Here is a 15351-nt window from a genome sequence, read left to right as displayed (position 1 = left end):
GGATCCCGGTCGGGTGCATGCGGGAGTCTGACTGCCTCCCCGTTTCTAGCTTCAGAAAAAAAAAAAAAAAAAATTGTATTTTATCTTGTCACTGAATGTAATTTCATAAATATTTTTCAGTATTGTTTTATATTTTGAAATGCATTATTTACATGACAATACAATTTTCATATTCTGACACCTCTAATCTAATTTACTATTCCTCAATTTTCTGAAATCCTTATTCATAAGGGTTTACTGCTACTACCGAATCCTGCCATACTCAGTTCCCTAGTCAAACATGTTGTAAAGTTTTTGTGAAAAACTTTATAATTATTTAATTTTTGAATTATTTCTTTGAAATAAGGTATAAGAAATGGGATTATGGGCCCTGGCCGGTTGGCTCAGCGGTAGAGCGTCGGCCTGGCGTGCGGGGGACCCGGGTTCGATTCCCGGCCAGGGCACATAGGAGAAGCGCCCATTTGCTTCTCCACCCCCCACCCCCTCCTTCCTCTCTGTCTCTCTCTTCCCCTCCCGCAGCCAAGGCTCCATTGGAGCAAAGATGGCCCGGGCGCTGGGGATGGCTCCTTGGCATCTGCCCCAGGCGCTAGAGTGGCTCTGGTCGCGGTAGAGCGAAGTCCCGGAGGGGCAGAGCATCGCCCCCTGGTGGGCAGAGCGTCGCCCCTGGTGGGCGTGCCGGGTGGATCCCGGTCGGGCGCATGCGGGAGTCTGTCTGACTGTCTCTCCCCGTTTCCAGCTTCAGAAAGAAAAAAAAAAAAAAGAAATGGGATTATGCATCAGAGAGTAAAATAAAATATTTATGTTATATTATCAAATTATTCTCTAGGAAAACTAAAACCAGTCACTATTTACCAATTATTTATTCATGAGTCTTTTTATCTTACAGTAACTTCACATTTGTCATCTGATTTTTTCTTATTTTAAATATATAATTGGATGTGAAAAAGAATCTGCCTGTGTTCAATCTAAACATTGTCATTTTCTATCTAGGTGTGACTTGGACAAGTCATTTATCTTCTTTTTTCCTCAGTCTTTTTTATATTTAAGTGGGGATATAATATCACATATCTTATAGCATCACATGCATTAATGTATGTAGAGTCCTTAAAACACTGCCTGGCACACATCAAACATTATATGTATAAGTGACATCAATATCATGGCAGCATAGGACATTTTTCCTTTTTGTTCCCCCCTTTTCAACAAACTTCCGACACCAACAGAAGTACCTTTGTGGGAATGTGGGATCCAGAACAATAGGAACTTAATAGCAGTCTTGCCCACCTGTGAATTCAGTAACAGGCAGACAGATTCTGGTTTGGGCCGTGGAAACAGCATACGGGGGACTTGCCACAGCTCTTTTTGCTGTGATTGGAAAGAAACCTGGAGAGTGCTCACCTGGACAGATACCCACAGGTGAGAGAGAAATGGCAAAGTCCGAACTCCCAAATGGAGAATTTGGTACACAACTGAAAGGGAAATTATGTACATACATTGATGAGCAAAGTAGGTTGATAATAATAATAAATAATACAATAAGTAATAAGATAAGAATAAACTCTTTTGCATACTCAGAACTGTATATCTACCTTTGCCCACCCCATACATAGATATATGGATTGACAACAGTAAGCTCACAGTTGTGAATATGGGAAACACAGAGTTTATTTTTGTATTATTTATTTATTAATTACTGTATTATTTATCTGTATTATTTGTCATTATTATTATTATTATTATTTTGTATCCTTACTTATGATATATCTTTAAGTAATGATGACTGGTAACTTAACCAACTTGTTCACACCTGTGTGTGTGTGTGTGTGTGTGTGTGTGTGTGTGTGTGTGTGTGTGTGTATGAATTTGGATACAGCAGAAATGGTAAGAAAAACTTTACCAGTGCTCTCCCTCCTTCCCTCAAGGCAACATTGTCAGGAGCTCAAGAATGAGGTAATGGTGGCTTATCCCACAGGAGAGCTGTGAGTGCCTGGTTATGTTAGTGGTGTGAAATGCAGCTGGGGAAACCCATTTCTCTTCTGCAGCACCCAGGGTCCTGAAATGGGACATCTATAACTAATAGAAGGGAGGAGGCAAGTTTACTAGGAAGTCCATCCATGAACCTCTGGCACTACCACACCCAAGTATCTCCATAGGTCTGCAGGTAAACTCAATACCACAAGTGCTAAACCCACATATCCCCTCACTGTGCATTTGGCTCCTTGTGTATTCTCTTGAGTGTGGCAATCAGTGTGTGCACCAGTAGACAGGGAGTGCTCTCAGAATATAGGCCAGGGTCTATTGGCAAGGCAAAACCCACAGATTCAAGAGGTTTCTGATAGTCAGCTTAGTGAGTTGTTTTGTAATCCATAATATGTGGAGAAACCCTCAGACAATAACCAACAAACAAAATACCCCAGTGGAAGGCAACTAACAAAAATTTAAGTAATTGTTTGGTATTTCAAATGAAAAGGCAGCAATGTAAAATTACCAGGAACATGAAAAAAATCTAGAAAATATGTCATTACCAAAAGTTAATTATCTAATAACAAAGAATTTTGCAATCTAGCTGATAAAGAACTTATATAGCTGTTTTGAAGAAATTCAATGAACTGCAATAAAAATTAGGAAAGCAATGCAGCAAAATTGTAAAAAAATCAATAAACAAAGTGAAATATTTTTCAAAAATTTAGAAAGTATAAAAAAAACCCTAAAATACTGGAGCTGAAGAATTTAATAAAGAAAAGGAAAAGTGCAAAAGACACCATCTGCAGTAGATCAGAGCAAATGGAAAGCAAAATAAGTGAGTTATACAAGAAGAATTTTGAATTAACCCATGTAAAAAGAAATTTAAAAAAGCAAAGAAAGCCTATTTGAGCTACAGTTTCCATTACAAAAGTTAAAATAATAGGGGATCCACAAGACAAAGAGAGGCCAAAGGAAAAAATAGTATTTAAAGAAGTAATAGCTAAAAATTTCCTAAATCTGGAATATTTGATTCATGAAGCTAATAGATAACCCTTTGGTGAAGTATTAATGCAAAAAGACCTTATCCAAGACACATAACAATGAAAATGTCATTTTAAAATATAAAATAAAGAGAATTCTAAACACAGTTAGGGAAAGAAAAATTGTAAATTACAGATTATACTGATACCTATTAGGCTGTCAATATAAATGTGTAAGTGTATCAGTGTCATATAAAACCAACATAGAGAAATACATTGCACTTTTATATACTAACAATAAAAAGAAATAAGCAAAGAAAACCATTCCATTCACTATAGTGTCAAACACAACAAAATACTTATGAGTAAATTTAATAAAAAATAAAGTATCTATCCAATAAAAACTAGAAGACTTTAAAGAAAAAAAAATTGAAGAAAACACAAATAAATGAAATGATATACCATGATTTTAGATTGCAAGAATTAATATTGTTAAAACATCCATTTTACTCAAAGCCACCTATGGAACCTCAATCAATATGCCAAAGGCATTTTTTCACACAAGTAGAGAAAAAAACAATCTAAAATTTGTATGTAACCAAAAACTACCCCAAATAACCAAAACAATCATGAGAAAGAAGAACAGAGGGCATCACACATCCTTATTTCATGCTATATTTCTAAAAGAAAACACAGGGAAGAAACTTTTTGATACTGGTCTTGGCAATGATATATATATATTTAGCTATGATACTAAGAACACGAGCAACAAATCCAAAAATAAAAAATAAATTGAAATACATCAAACTAAAAAACTTCTAGACAGCAAGATGAAAAAGCAACTTATAGAGTGAGAGGAAATATCTGCAAACTGTATATTGGATAAGAGTTTAATATCCAAAATATATGTGGAATTCATATAACTCAATAACAAAAATAAAACAATCAGATTAAAAAATAGGCAGAGAAACTAAATACATAGACATTTTTTTTAAAAAAATTCAAACAGCCAACAGGTACATAAAAATATGATTATCAGAGTAATAGAAATCATCCCATGATGACATGTCACCTCACACTTATTATAATGGCTATCATCGAGAAGGCAATAGCTAAAAAAGTGCTGGTGAGGACAAGGAGAAAAGGGAAACCTTGTGCATTGTAGTGAGAATGTATATTAGGTCAGCTACTACGGAAAACAGTTTGATGGTTTCCCAAAAATTAAAAATAAAAACACCATATGATCCAGAAATTCTACTTTTGTGTATTTATTAAAAGAAAATTAAAACGAGGATTTCAAAGAGATATCTGTACTGCCATTTTTAGCACATTATTCACAATATCTAATAACTAAGAAATGGAAACACCTTAAATATCTATGAATAGGTTTTGTTTTTTTTTTTTTTGTTTTTTTTTCCCGTGTCCACAGCTAAACTTATCCCCAAGTCCCAGGGCAGGAACCCAGAGCCGATGAGCGGTAGAGCTTGCTGTAGCAGCCATCTGGGCCAGCCCCTGCTATGGGGTGAGCAGGGGCTGAATTTGACTTGGCTGTGGATGAATAGGTTTATGGAAAAAGAAGATGTGGTGTGTGTGTGTATGTAATGGAATATTACATAGGTATGAGAAAAAAGGAAGTTTAGCCATTTGTAAAATGTTTGTAACTAGAGGGCATTATATAATATTGAGATAAGTCAGACAGAGAAAAATAAATACTGTATGATATCACTTATATGTAAAATCTAAAAAAAGCAAAACACATAAAAATAGAGAGTAGAATGATGCTTACCAAGGGTTGAGGAGTGAAGAACTTGGGGAAACTTTTTTAAGAGTACAAACTTGCAACCAGTAGATAAATAAGTACTGGAGAGCTAATGCACAGTATAGTGATTATACAAAATAATATATACTGAATTATAAACTTCAAAGTTGCTAAAAGACTAGGACTTAATTGGTCTTACCACACACAAACACAAAAGATAATTATGTGACCTGATAGAGGTGCTAGATCACGCTATGGTGGTAAATACATCGTTATATATGATTGCATGAAATCAACGTTTTGCATTTTAGTTTTCCATAATTTATATGATTAAAACTCAATAAACATTTAAAAACACTATATGTGTTGTTTATATTATTACTGTGATTTGTTAATATTTAAAATATTTTTATTTATCTAGATTTCTTTTCATTCCCTTTTTGATCACCCATTAGTTGTATGTTTCTTATACTTTTTCTTTTTTTTTTTTCTTTTTTTTTTCTTTTTTAAAGACTTTATTTATTCATTTTAGAGAGGAGAGAAGGAGGAGAGAGAGAAAGAAAGAGAGAGAGAAAGAGAGAGAAGAGGGGAGGAGCTGGAAGCATCAACTCCCATATGTGCCTTGACCAGGCAAGCCCAGGGTTTTGAACCGGCGACCTCAGCATTCCAGGTCGATGCTTTATCCACTGCGCCACCACAGGTCACGCTTGATTTTCTTAATATTTTTATTTTTACTACTGTTCTAATTTTATTTGGTTTTCTAATTTTATATGTCTATAATTCTTTTTACTTTCATACAATTATATTTATCAATATACCTTTGTATTTATTTTATTGCTCCAGAATTTCTCTATCAATTAAATATACAACTCTGTCTTCAGTTATTTTATTTTATATAACTAAATTGAAACATATTGTGGTTTATCTTTAAAGATGTAGACAAAGTTAACTTTTCTTCAATAACTAGAAACAAATACTGGTATAAGAATGTCAGTGCTTTTATTTTTGTCAAAGATCTTTTCAAAGTGATTGTTAATACCTACTGAATTTAAAAATAAAGAATAAAGTAATAGATTTTTGAACTACAGTTAAAGCTTAAGGAAAAGCTAGTATATTTTTACAATGATAACTTTACTAAATAGAATATTAATTTTAAAAGTAAGTAATTAAAGAAAAATTAGTATATCACTGTGATAAAACATTTACTCAAGAAAAAATATAAATTAGAAAATTACTGTTTAATTAACACACCTAACTTAAAGAGAAGTCAATATAAAATTATGTAGTGTCAGGTTTGAATGTGTATTATACTTATTAATTTATTCTTCTTCATTTTATGTTGCTGTTACACATTCAACAATTAACACTTTTCAGGTGGAAAAGCCTGAGTGAAGCTGCAATCTTAATCAATGATTTCATCACACTATTTAATTGCATTTAAGAAGGTTAAAAATTAAGTTTGCCTCACACCTGCTGAAAGTACCAGCCAATACCTTAAATAAACCTTGTTTCATATGCATATGAACACACGCAGTCTCTCCAATAGTGAAATTAAATTCTTAATCACATTCATTAGTACTCTCTGCTTTGGAATAAAGAAAATTACACAGGTACATAGTCTAAAGCTCCCTGACTGCTTTCAGGGATCTGTGGACTTCAAAAAATGATTTCTAAGTAGATATAATATGGAGACACATCCTATACTATCTCCAGATGCATAAATACACTCACTCAAGAAATAATGCTGAACACTTACTATGTGCTAAGCACTGTCTTGAGCACAGAAGAAATACAAGTGGAAAGAGAAGAAGGATGTAAGCAGTTTCAGCACTGTGTGATACATTCTATGGCAGGAGCGATCACAGATTGACAAATTGACACAGACAAAATGTGCCTAATTCAGTCTCAAAGGATTAAGGGAACTCTATGAATATGATAGTCTTCAAACTGAAACTAGAGTGGAGACTAAACATCACTAAGAATGGGAGAAAAATTTTACCAAGTATAGGGAAAAACATGTGCAAAGTGTAGACCCAAGGAAGGTCAAATTTCTTTGGGGGTTTCCCATAGAACTCAGCATGACTGGAGCTCCAAGACATTGGGAGTAGTTGGCAAACTGGACAATGAGACAGGTGTATATTCATCAATGGCCTTTCATGCCATGTTAAAGAATGTGACTTTATTCCGAAGATAATGAGAAGCCAATACAGATTTGCATTTTTGAAAAACCTAGTATTCTGTTAGGAGAATGCACTGAAAAGAAAGAAGACCAGAGGCATAAAAACATATGAAGTAATGCAGTAGTCTATAGAACAAGTAATGGTGGCTTACACTAATTTAGTGTCAATAAGAATTAGAAGAAAGAGGCAGTTTCATGACAGATCTGACTTGGCATTTTTGAATGCCAGGATTTGAGAACTGAAGAACAGAGGAATCAAGAATGACACCCCAGCTTCTGGCTTGGGCATGTGGGCAAATGAGTTTTACCATTTGTATAAAGACATCTGTTGACAAATGAAGAAAAAGGGAAACAGGGATTGAATGTGGGATTAGACGGAATCGCAGCAAATTTGCCAGGATCTATCTAACTGTCACATGGGATTTAAGCACTTTTGTTGGCAGTAAGGTTTATATATGGAAGAAAGTAATTAGGCCCCACAGGATTAGAACTACTAATAGGAATGATCTACTCTGGTTTTAGCAAGACATGCCTGGCCATCAGCTTACAATTGCCAAAGCAATCATTTCACTAATTAAAGACTAAGATGTATGGTAAAATTTTAGAAATACTGTATTTTAGAATTTTCTACATATTCATGGTTCAGTTATTATAAGAGTAATGAACTGATTCATTCCTCTCTCTCTCTCTCTCTCTCTCTCTCTCTGCAATTAAATAATTAATTCCTCGCTGACCAGGCGGTGGCGCAGTGGATAGAACGTCGGACTGGGATGCGGAGGACCCAGGTTCGAGACCCCAAGGTCGCCAGCTTGAGCACGGGCTCATCTGGTTTGAGCAAACCTTGGACCCAAGGTTGCTGGCTTGAGCAAGGGGTTACTCAGTCTGCTGAAGGCCCATGGTCAAGGCACATATGAGAAAGCAATCAATGAGCAACTAAGGTGTCGCAACGAAAAACTGATGATTGATGCTTCTCATCTCTCTCCGTTCCTGCCTGTCTGTCCCTATCTATCCCTCTCTCTGACTCTCTCTCTGTCTCTGTAAAAATAATAGTAATAATAATTAATTCCTCATTTGAAGTAAATAATTTTCAAAAATGTTTTTGCTATGGCAAGCTGTCATCATCCCAAAGGGACACTTCCCCTATCTACAAGTACTTTTCACATATTATCAGTATCGTGTACTAAACCATCACATTTCTATACTTTGTTAGACAGTATTGTATGCATGGATTTATAAGTAATTTCTTCTTTTACTCATTCTTTTCTCTCTCTCTCCCTCCCTCCCTCCCTCCCTCCCTCCCTCCCTCCCTCCCTCCCTCCCTCCCTCCTTCCTTCCTTCCTTCCTTCCTTCCTTCCTTCCTTCCTTCCTTCCTTCCTTCCTTCCTTCCTTCCTTCCTTCCACAAATACTAAGTATCCCACTAGGTTCTAGGCATTGTTCCAGGCATTGGGAATAAAACAGACAATGTTTCTATCTTCATAGTTCTTTTGGTTGTTAAAGAGAGATAATAAACAAATGTGCCAGATGGTAAAAAGTGCTATGAAGCATGGTAAAGAGAAGGGGAAATATAGCCAGTGGTGTGATAGGAGACTTGTGGAGTTTCTAATTTGAATTGCAAGGTTATGGTAAGCCTCTCTAGTAAGGTAATGATCAAGTCAAGTAAAGGGCTGAGGGATGAGCCATGTAGATATTGATGGGACAAGTGCTTCAGGCAGAGGGAAGAGCAAGTGAAAAGGATCTAAAGACTCAAAGCACGGACATATTTCTGTGGCCATGGGACACAAAAAGTTTTATATATACATGTATAAACATCAGGTTCTGTGCAATGCTTAGCAACGGAAGCAAGGATAAATAAACATAACCCTTGATCTCAAGAAACTTATACTTAAATAGAGTAAATAAAATGGTAGAAAATAGAAAATATCAATAAAAGAAAAAGTTATGGTAATATTCCTGGAAGAATGGATTGAGAAACAAAATAGTGATTAAGGACTGGAATACAAATGACATCAATGTTGTATCTATATCCACATGACATAGAAGGCTGACAATTCCTGAAGTTATGGTCATATTCAAATTTGAATATTATCATGTGATATGATCTTGTCCAACAGAGCACGGCTAATTTACTGAGCAAGTCTACCACCATTTTCCAGGTCATCTTAAAATCAATTAGTAAGTTTGAAGCACCCAAGAAAGAACAGGGCCCAGGGAAGGTATTTGTCTTCCTCCTGCTCTATTCTTAGCATGCAATACATGGAAAGTGACAGGGACATAGTACATCTTTAACCAATATTTTATGAATGAATAGATAGATGAAGAGAAAACAAATGCCCAGAATTCAAATGATTCTCATAAAGACATAAGCCTGCTCATTTCAGCATTAATACAGTTCTTGGAAAATTCTCTGCATATGCCAGTGTTTTTCAACCATCACTCCACCAAAAATTTCCTGCTGGTCTGCAAAAGAGTTTACCAACCTGAAGTTATTACAGACTCAATGATCTTAGTTGAATTCACTTATGTTCATGGTGATTACCACTTATCAATCTGTGTCATTCATAAAAATACTATTGAGGTTGTCTTAGATATCTTTGGAACTTGGTAGGCTCATTTGAACAATCTTTTGCATAGTGCAGAGCATTTCAAATCATGTGCAATAGAAAAAAACATTTGAACAGACTTATGTAGCTAGCATTCAATGCATTGTACATGTGGAGCTTGGAACTTAATACCAGCTTGTATTATGCTGCATTACAGGCAGTAAGATAAAACTTGATTGCTGTGGGTTTCCATTTCCAGCCAGCTAAGTCACCAGTCCCCAAATGTAAAAAAGGTTGAAATCTGCTGGTGTATACTCTCAAAAATACAATGAAGTCGTAGAAAGTTAGGATAACTTAAAACAGACAGACCAAATGACACAGCATATGCAGGAACTAGGCAGCTGTTTTGTGCAAAGATTTGGGACTGACTTCTCATCTAAATGGATGCCCTGTAATGAGCAGCAAGTTCTGCATATAGCAGTTGCAGCTGCAAATCGAAAGAATCATCATGACATGTGCTGAGTGAAAAGGCCCTTGTTCATAAATAGGTCTTTCAGCCACACCTGCATGTGGATCACAACTAATGCCTAGTATTATCCCAAGTATGAAGGATAACAATATCACATGCCCATAGTGCTGTGTCTTCATTTCTAGGGAGACTGTTTATGCACATTCTCTCTGGTTTTCTGACAGATTATATACAAAAACTTTTTCGTGATTTCATTGCAGTTTTCTTGAGTTCACAATTACTTCTACATTGATTTTATCAAAGTCTTCCCTATTTCTCGTTGTGAAGAAGTTCCTTGTTACTAAGGAAGCACATGGCACGGAGAAGTAAAACGATCTCCAACACCACCTGAGTGTGACTGGATCCACAGACTGTTATCTCTGTGGATATTAGATAATTCCCTTTGTAGGTAAATAATTTCAGAGGAATCAATGGATGCAATGTTTTTCATTAAATTTCTTTGAAAATAATTCACACTATTTTGGGTACTGTTATGATGCTTAAAACCATAACCTTACACTATTACTGCACTGCATTGATTATATGTATGATAATAACTTTTATTATAGTAATTTACTATTAATATAATTGAATTATATTTTATGGTTCTCAAACTCATTAAAAAGTTCATTTATTTGCACATAATACCAATAGTAATAATAAGTGAAAAATGGTTACTTGGTATAAAGTCAGTACATTGTAAAAAGAAAATTCAAAATAAATGGATTTATTTTCCTTATTTCTAGTATGTTTTGCTAGTTTTTGTGAGAAATACGGAAAAATTGCCTAGTTTAAAATAATCATAGTTCTACAATTGCACCTCCCTGCACTTTTCAATTCATAGCACAGTCCTTGGTAAATAGCGGGAACAAAATAGATGTTTTCTTCCGAATTATAAAAGATATCTTATTTAGAAAGTTACTAAGGTAGTAGAAGGGCCCTTGGTGCTTAAGAGAGAAAGGCAGAGGTAATGTGCCTGAGGAGGAAGAAGAGGGGGAAAGGAAATGTGCAGGTGCGTTCCCAAGAAGGAGAGTGAACCCCAAATAGATGTTTCTTAACTGAATGGGTGGATAAGTGAATGAGCACAAGTGTTTTGAGCCCAAACAATTCAAGCTCTCTTGCTAAGGAAGATTCAGGTTAGGCAGTATTTCACAGAGGTTTACAAAGAACTGTGCATTCTTTTTTTTCTGAAGTACACACTTCTTGACCATCCTTAACACTCTTGCCCTTCATCTCTCAGCTGAGGACACGCTCTTTTTGGGAGCGAATTTTAGTGGAGGGTTTCTTAACCTGTATTTCTTGGATGAAACACAATAGTCCTGAAATTGTAGGCCAAATTGGTGAGCATATGTGCATTTGGACATTTTTGTGGAAAGGATGAGAGAGAGAGCCTATATAGCTTTTATCAACTTTTCAAAAAGATGCTGTGTTCCAACACAGGTTAAGAACTACCTTTATTTTTTATTTTTTAAATTTTATTTAGAAAATTAAATTTAGTGGGGTGACATTGATCAATAAATGTACATAGGTTTCAGGTACATATTTCTATAGCATTTCAACTGTTAATTGTGTTGTGTGCACATCACCCAAAGTCAAATCATTTTCTGTCACCATATATTTGTCTTTTTCCTCACAACCCTCTCCCCCCAGTAACCATTTTTATCCATGTCCATGAGTCTCAGTTATATGCCGCACCTCTGTGTGAAATCATAGGGCACTACCGTTAAGTGCCTTTTCACATATCAACAAAGAGCCACTTACTGTGTTTATTCAAGTGTTTGCTTTTATTTTTTCTTCCCATAAAATAATAAAGTAATAAATATGCTATAAAATACAAACCATAGCTATTTTAGAATAAGAAGCACATTCACACAAAAAAAATACTATTCCTTTTTTCTCTTGAATACTGTATTTTGTGCAGAATAAATGAAACCTTAAAAATCCTTACTGGGTGCAAACATTTCAATTAATTAAATTTTAATAAGAAGTACTATCTTGTAAACTCTAAGGTGTTCATTATTAAATTTTAAGCCCTTGTAATAGACACAATTCATTTTGGAACATACTGAGTGCACGTAGAAAGCCCACACGTGAGATATAATGACTACATAACAGAATTTTTTTGCACATTAAAGACAAACATTTTAACTGACTCAATACTTATTTACTGAAACCTTGTTTTATAGTTAGATGTGGAGAATATCTTATACTTGAGGCACAACAGAAGTAAGATTCTACCCTTTCCTGAGGATAATATCCAGGGGTGGACATAGGCAATAGTAATGCAGAGTAAAACGTCTTACTCTGAGGGCACACTTAGTGCCCTGTGCAAACTGGGGTCTCAAGCCTAACAAGTCTTTGGAGTTTATGGGATGCTTCAGAGAGGAGGAAACTCCTGAGCTGACCAGTGTGAGTAAAACAGACCCAGAGGTGATGGGATGAGGAGGAGATGGTGGAAATCAATGAACCCAGGAGTAGGTGCAGCCAGTATAAAGGTTCAGGGAAGTTGATGCCTTCAAAGAACTAAACATTTCTTCAGGTTAACTGAAATGATAAAGGATTCCACCATTGTGTCACTTAAAAGAATTTGCTCATCCTTATCCAGAAGGCAAGTGAGGATGCAAACTGGTCACAGGAATACTATGCTAGTCGATATTTGAAGTGTTCAGAAGTTAATAGCTGAGTAAAATTAGTTTGAAATTTAGGCCTCTAGAATTTGAATTCCATAATATTCAGGTTTAAGGAATGTCTCTGAACAAACATATAAGTTAAAGAAAATACCCTAAACTAATTTCTTATTGCTTGTCAAATAAACAGCCACTTAGCAAACAAAAACAAATAAAAGTGACTATAAATTATAAAGGACTTTAATGCTGTGTTTCAAAGAGTTATAGATTGGTTCCCTGCAGGTCAGTAAAATAACATTGATTAACTGTCATTGTTTAGAAAAGACCACACTTTTAACATCAAAGTAAAAAAATGGGAGAAGCAAGAAGGCAAGTCCTGCCCCCCTCAATCTTCCCAACCTCAGCCCAACCTCCTCACTCCTTCACTCTGAACCCAGAAATGTAAGAAACTCAACAAGAACAGATGAAGGCAATGCAGACGATCAGCAGTGACATTGGCCCTGGAGCCATTCCATGGATTGAGGAAGACAGAAAGGGCGGGGACTGGCGGAAACTCACAACAGACAAGAGAACTGGTTGGGAACAGATGATAAATATAAGGGGTCTGGAATTGGGCTTTTTAAAAACAAAACAAAACATCATAAAACAAAACCAAAAAAAACCTCAGCTGCCAAATACACTGCTCTGCAAAGCTGATACACAGCTGGAAAATATGTGATAAATGTTTTTTTCCCTAAAGATTTCTAGTCCAGATCAAACTGACAGAGCATGCTTTAGCATGTAGATCAGTCAGAGCCCTCAGCGTTTGATCTTTGGAGAAAAGGTGAGAAAAGACAAAGATCTTAGGTTCAGATTTGGTACTTAATAACTAGGCACCCTTGGCAAGTTAACTTGTTAAATTTAGTACCTAGATTTCACATCCGTTTAGATTGTGACATCTTAAGTGGCCAATTAATGGTAGTTATTATTAGTAATAATAAAAAGAATAGAATTCTCTGTTGTCTAAAACGGCTCTGTCAAATATAATAGCCATTGGCTTCACCCAAATTGAGATGTTCAGTAAGTGTAAGATACACACCAGATTTTGAAAATTTAGCATAAAAATGTAAAATATTTTATTAATATTTATTATATATTGAAATGATATTTTACATATTAAAATAATACTAGGTTAAACAAAATATTAAATAAAGTTAACTTGTTTATTTCCTTTGAGAATGTATCTGCTAAAAAATTTTAAATGTGGCTCCTATTTCTATTAGTGCTGGTCTATGCAAAATATTCAGAATTTAAAATCATTACCATTTCTTGAGTCTCTATTTTGCAGACTATGGATCAGAAAACTTTTTCTTTCTTTAAAGACCAGATAGTAAATACTTTAAGGCTTGTGAACATTATAGTAACAACTATTCCTCTGTCTTTGTAATGTAAAAGTAGCCATAGAGAGTACATAAATGAAAAGCATGGCTATGTTCCAATTAAATCAGATTATTTCATTTCTTCTCTCTCACACTTCCTCTTTCTATTTCTCTCTTCTCTCTGACTTTGAAGGAAAAAAATAGATGAAGATAGGCAATACCACTAGGAAAAATGCAGGTAAAATGGTTCCTCTGCAAGGGCTACCAGAAGGACACTTTAGATAAGGTTAGCTAAGGTGTAAGGATAAGCACTAATTAAAAACCTGTAGCCTGGTACCTATTGGCAGGAACCTGATGGCTTTTCAGTGAAGATGGACTAAGCTTCAAAGTTAAGAAATAATCGTGATTCCCAGCATCTACTGGTCACAACTTCAGGAGGTCCTACTCTGCAAAAGCTGGCTGCTGGAGAGGCTGGACTTGGAGCACAGGTTCTGGGTTGACTGCAGGAGAAGAATTGTGCAGTGTTTTTCAAATGCCAGTCCACAGACCGGTCCACTAGAAATTCCATGCTGGTTCGTGCAAGTGTTAACCACTCTGATATTGTATGAAGATTATAGACCCAAGGACCTTAGTTGAATTTGCTTATGCTAACAGTGATTTCTGCCTTGGTAGTCCTCAAAATAATTCTATTTTCACTGGTTCCCAAGTGTAAAAAGATTGAAAACCACTGGATTATATCACATGACTTGTTGACACTGAGTAAAAGAGGAGAGAATACAACCAAAATAGTAGAATAACTAAGCCAGCATTTTTAACCAGAAAAGAAATATTCTGTTCAACATTTTTTAAAAACTTTGCTCTGGAAAGTGGTACTCTCTTGATATCTATTATGGCTTACTTGTGTAAATAATAAGATAACACTTTGGCAATACAATTATAAGTACGTTTTTTTTTTTTTAATTATGACAATTAGAATTTTAGAAGCCTGTTTGCAGTAGAAGTGTACTGCTGGGTTAAATTTATCTGATATTCAGTTTAATTTGAAATTGTGTGGTTTTACAATAAAACTGAGACACCAAGTTCTGGGACATAAAATGGGTCAAGAAGGATGTATACAATTCACACACTTTCCTGGGCAATTGTTTTTTCAGTAGGATATGAAGGCTTAAATCTAGGCATCTGAGAGCAGGCAAGGGCTTGGAGAAAGCCATTCGAGCCTTTTCATGGTTTCTTAAATGAGAAGTTTTGTCCCCTAACTTAATACATCCTGCCTTTTGTCCTTACAATGCCTTTAATTTAACCAAATCCCATATTTCCATTGTGCCCCTCCAAATAACTAGCATGATGAATAATTAAACCACTTAACATCTTCACGATAAAATACATGGTCCTGGCCAGTTGGTTCAGCAGTAGAACGTCAGCTGGGCATGTGGA

The 15351-nt window shown here is 35.5% G+C and overlaps 1 protein-coding gene and 1 non-coding gene across 8 annotated transcripts in view; both read right to left on the bottom strand.

The window, feature by feature from the left end:
* Positions 1–15351, bottom strand: part of GRIA4 (glutamate ionotropic receptor AMPA type subunit 4) — a 385805-nt gene that overhangs the window by 293093 nt on the left and 77361 nt on the right. The window lies entirely within an intron of this gene.
* LOC136389815 (small nucleolar RNA SNORA5) lies at positions 4363–4498 on the bottom strand. Its single transcript, XR_010748383.1, has one exon. It is a non-coding gene; the product is annotated as a small nucleolar RNA SNORA5 (small nucleolar RNA).

This window comes from Saccopteryx leptura, chromosome 1 (genome assembly GCF_036850995.1).
Source record: "Saccopteryx leptura isolate mSacLep1 chromosome 1, mSacLep1_pri_phased_curated, whole genome shotgun sequence".
Classification (NCBI taxonomy): Eukaryota; Metazoa; Chordata; class Mammalia; order Chiroptera; family Emballonuridae; genus Saccopteryx; species Saccopteryx leptura.
The sequence above is the reverse complement of the archived record's forward strand: the minus strand, read 5'-3'. Positions and strand labels throughout refer to the sequence as shown.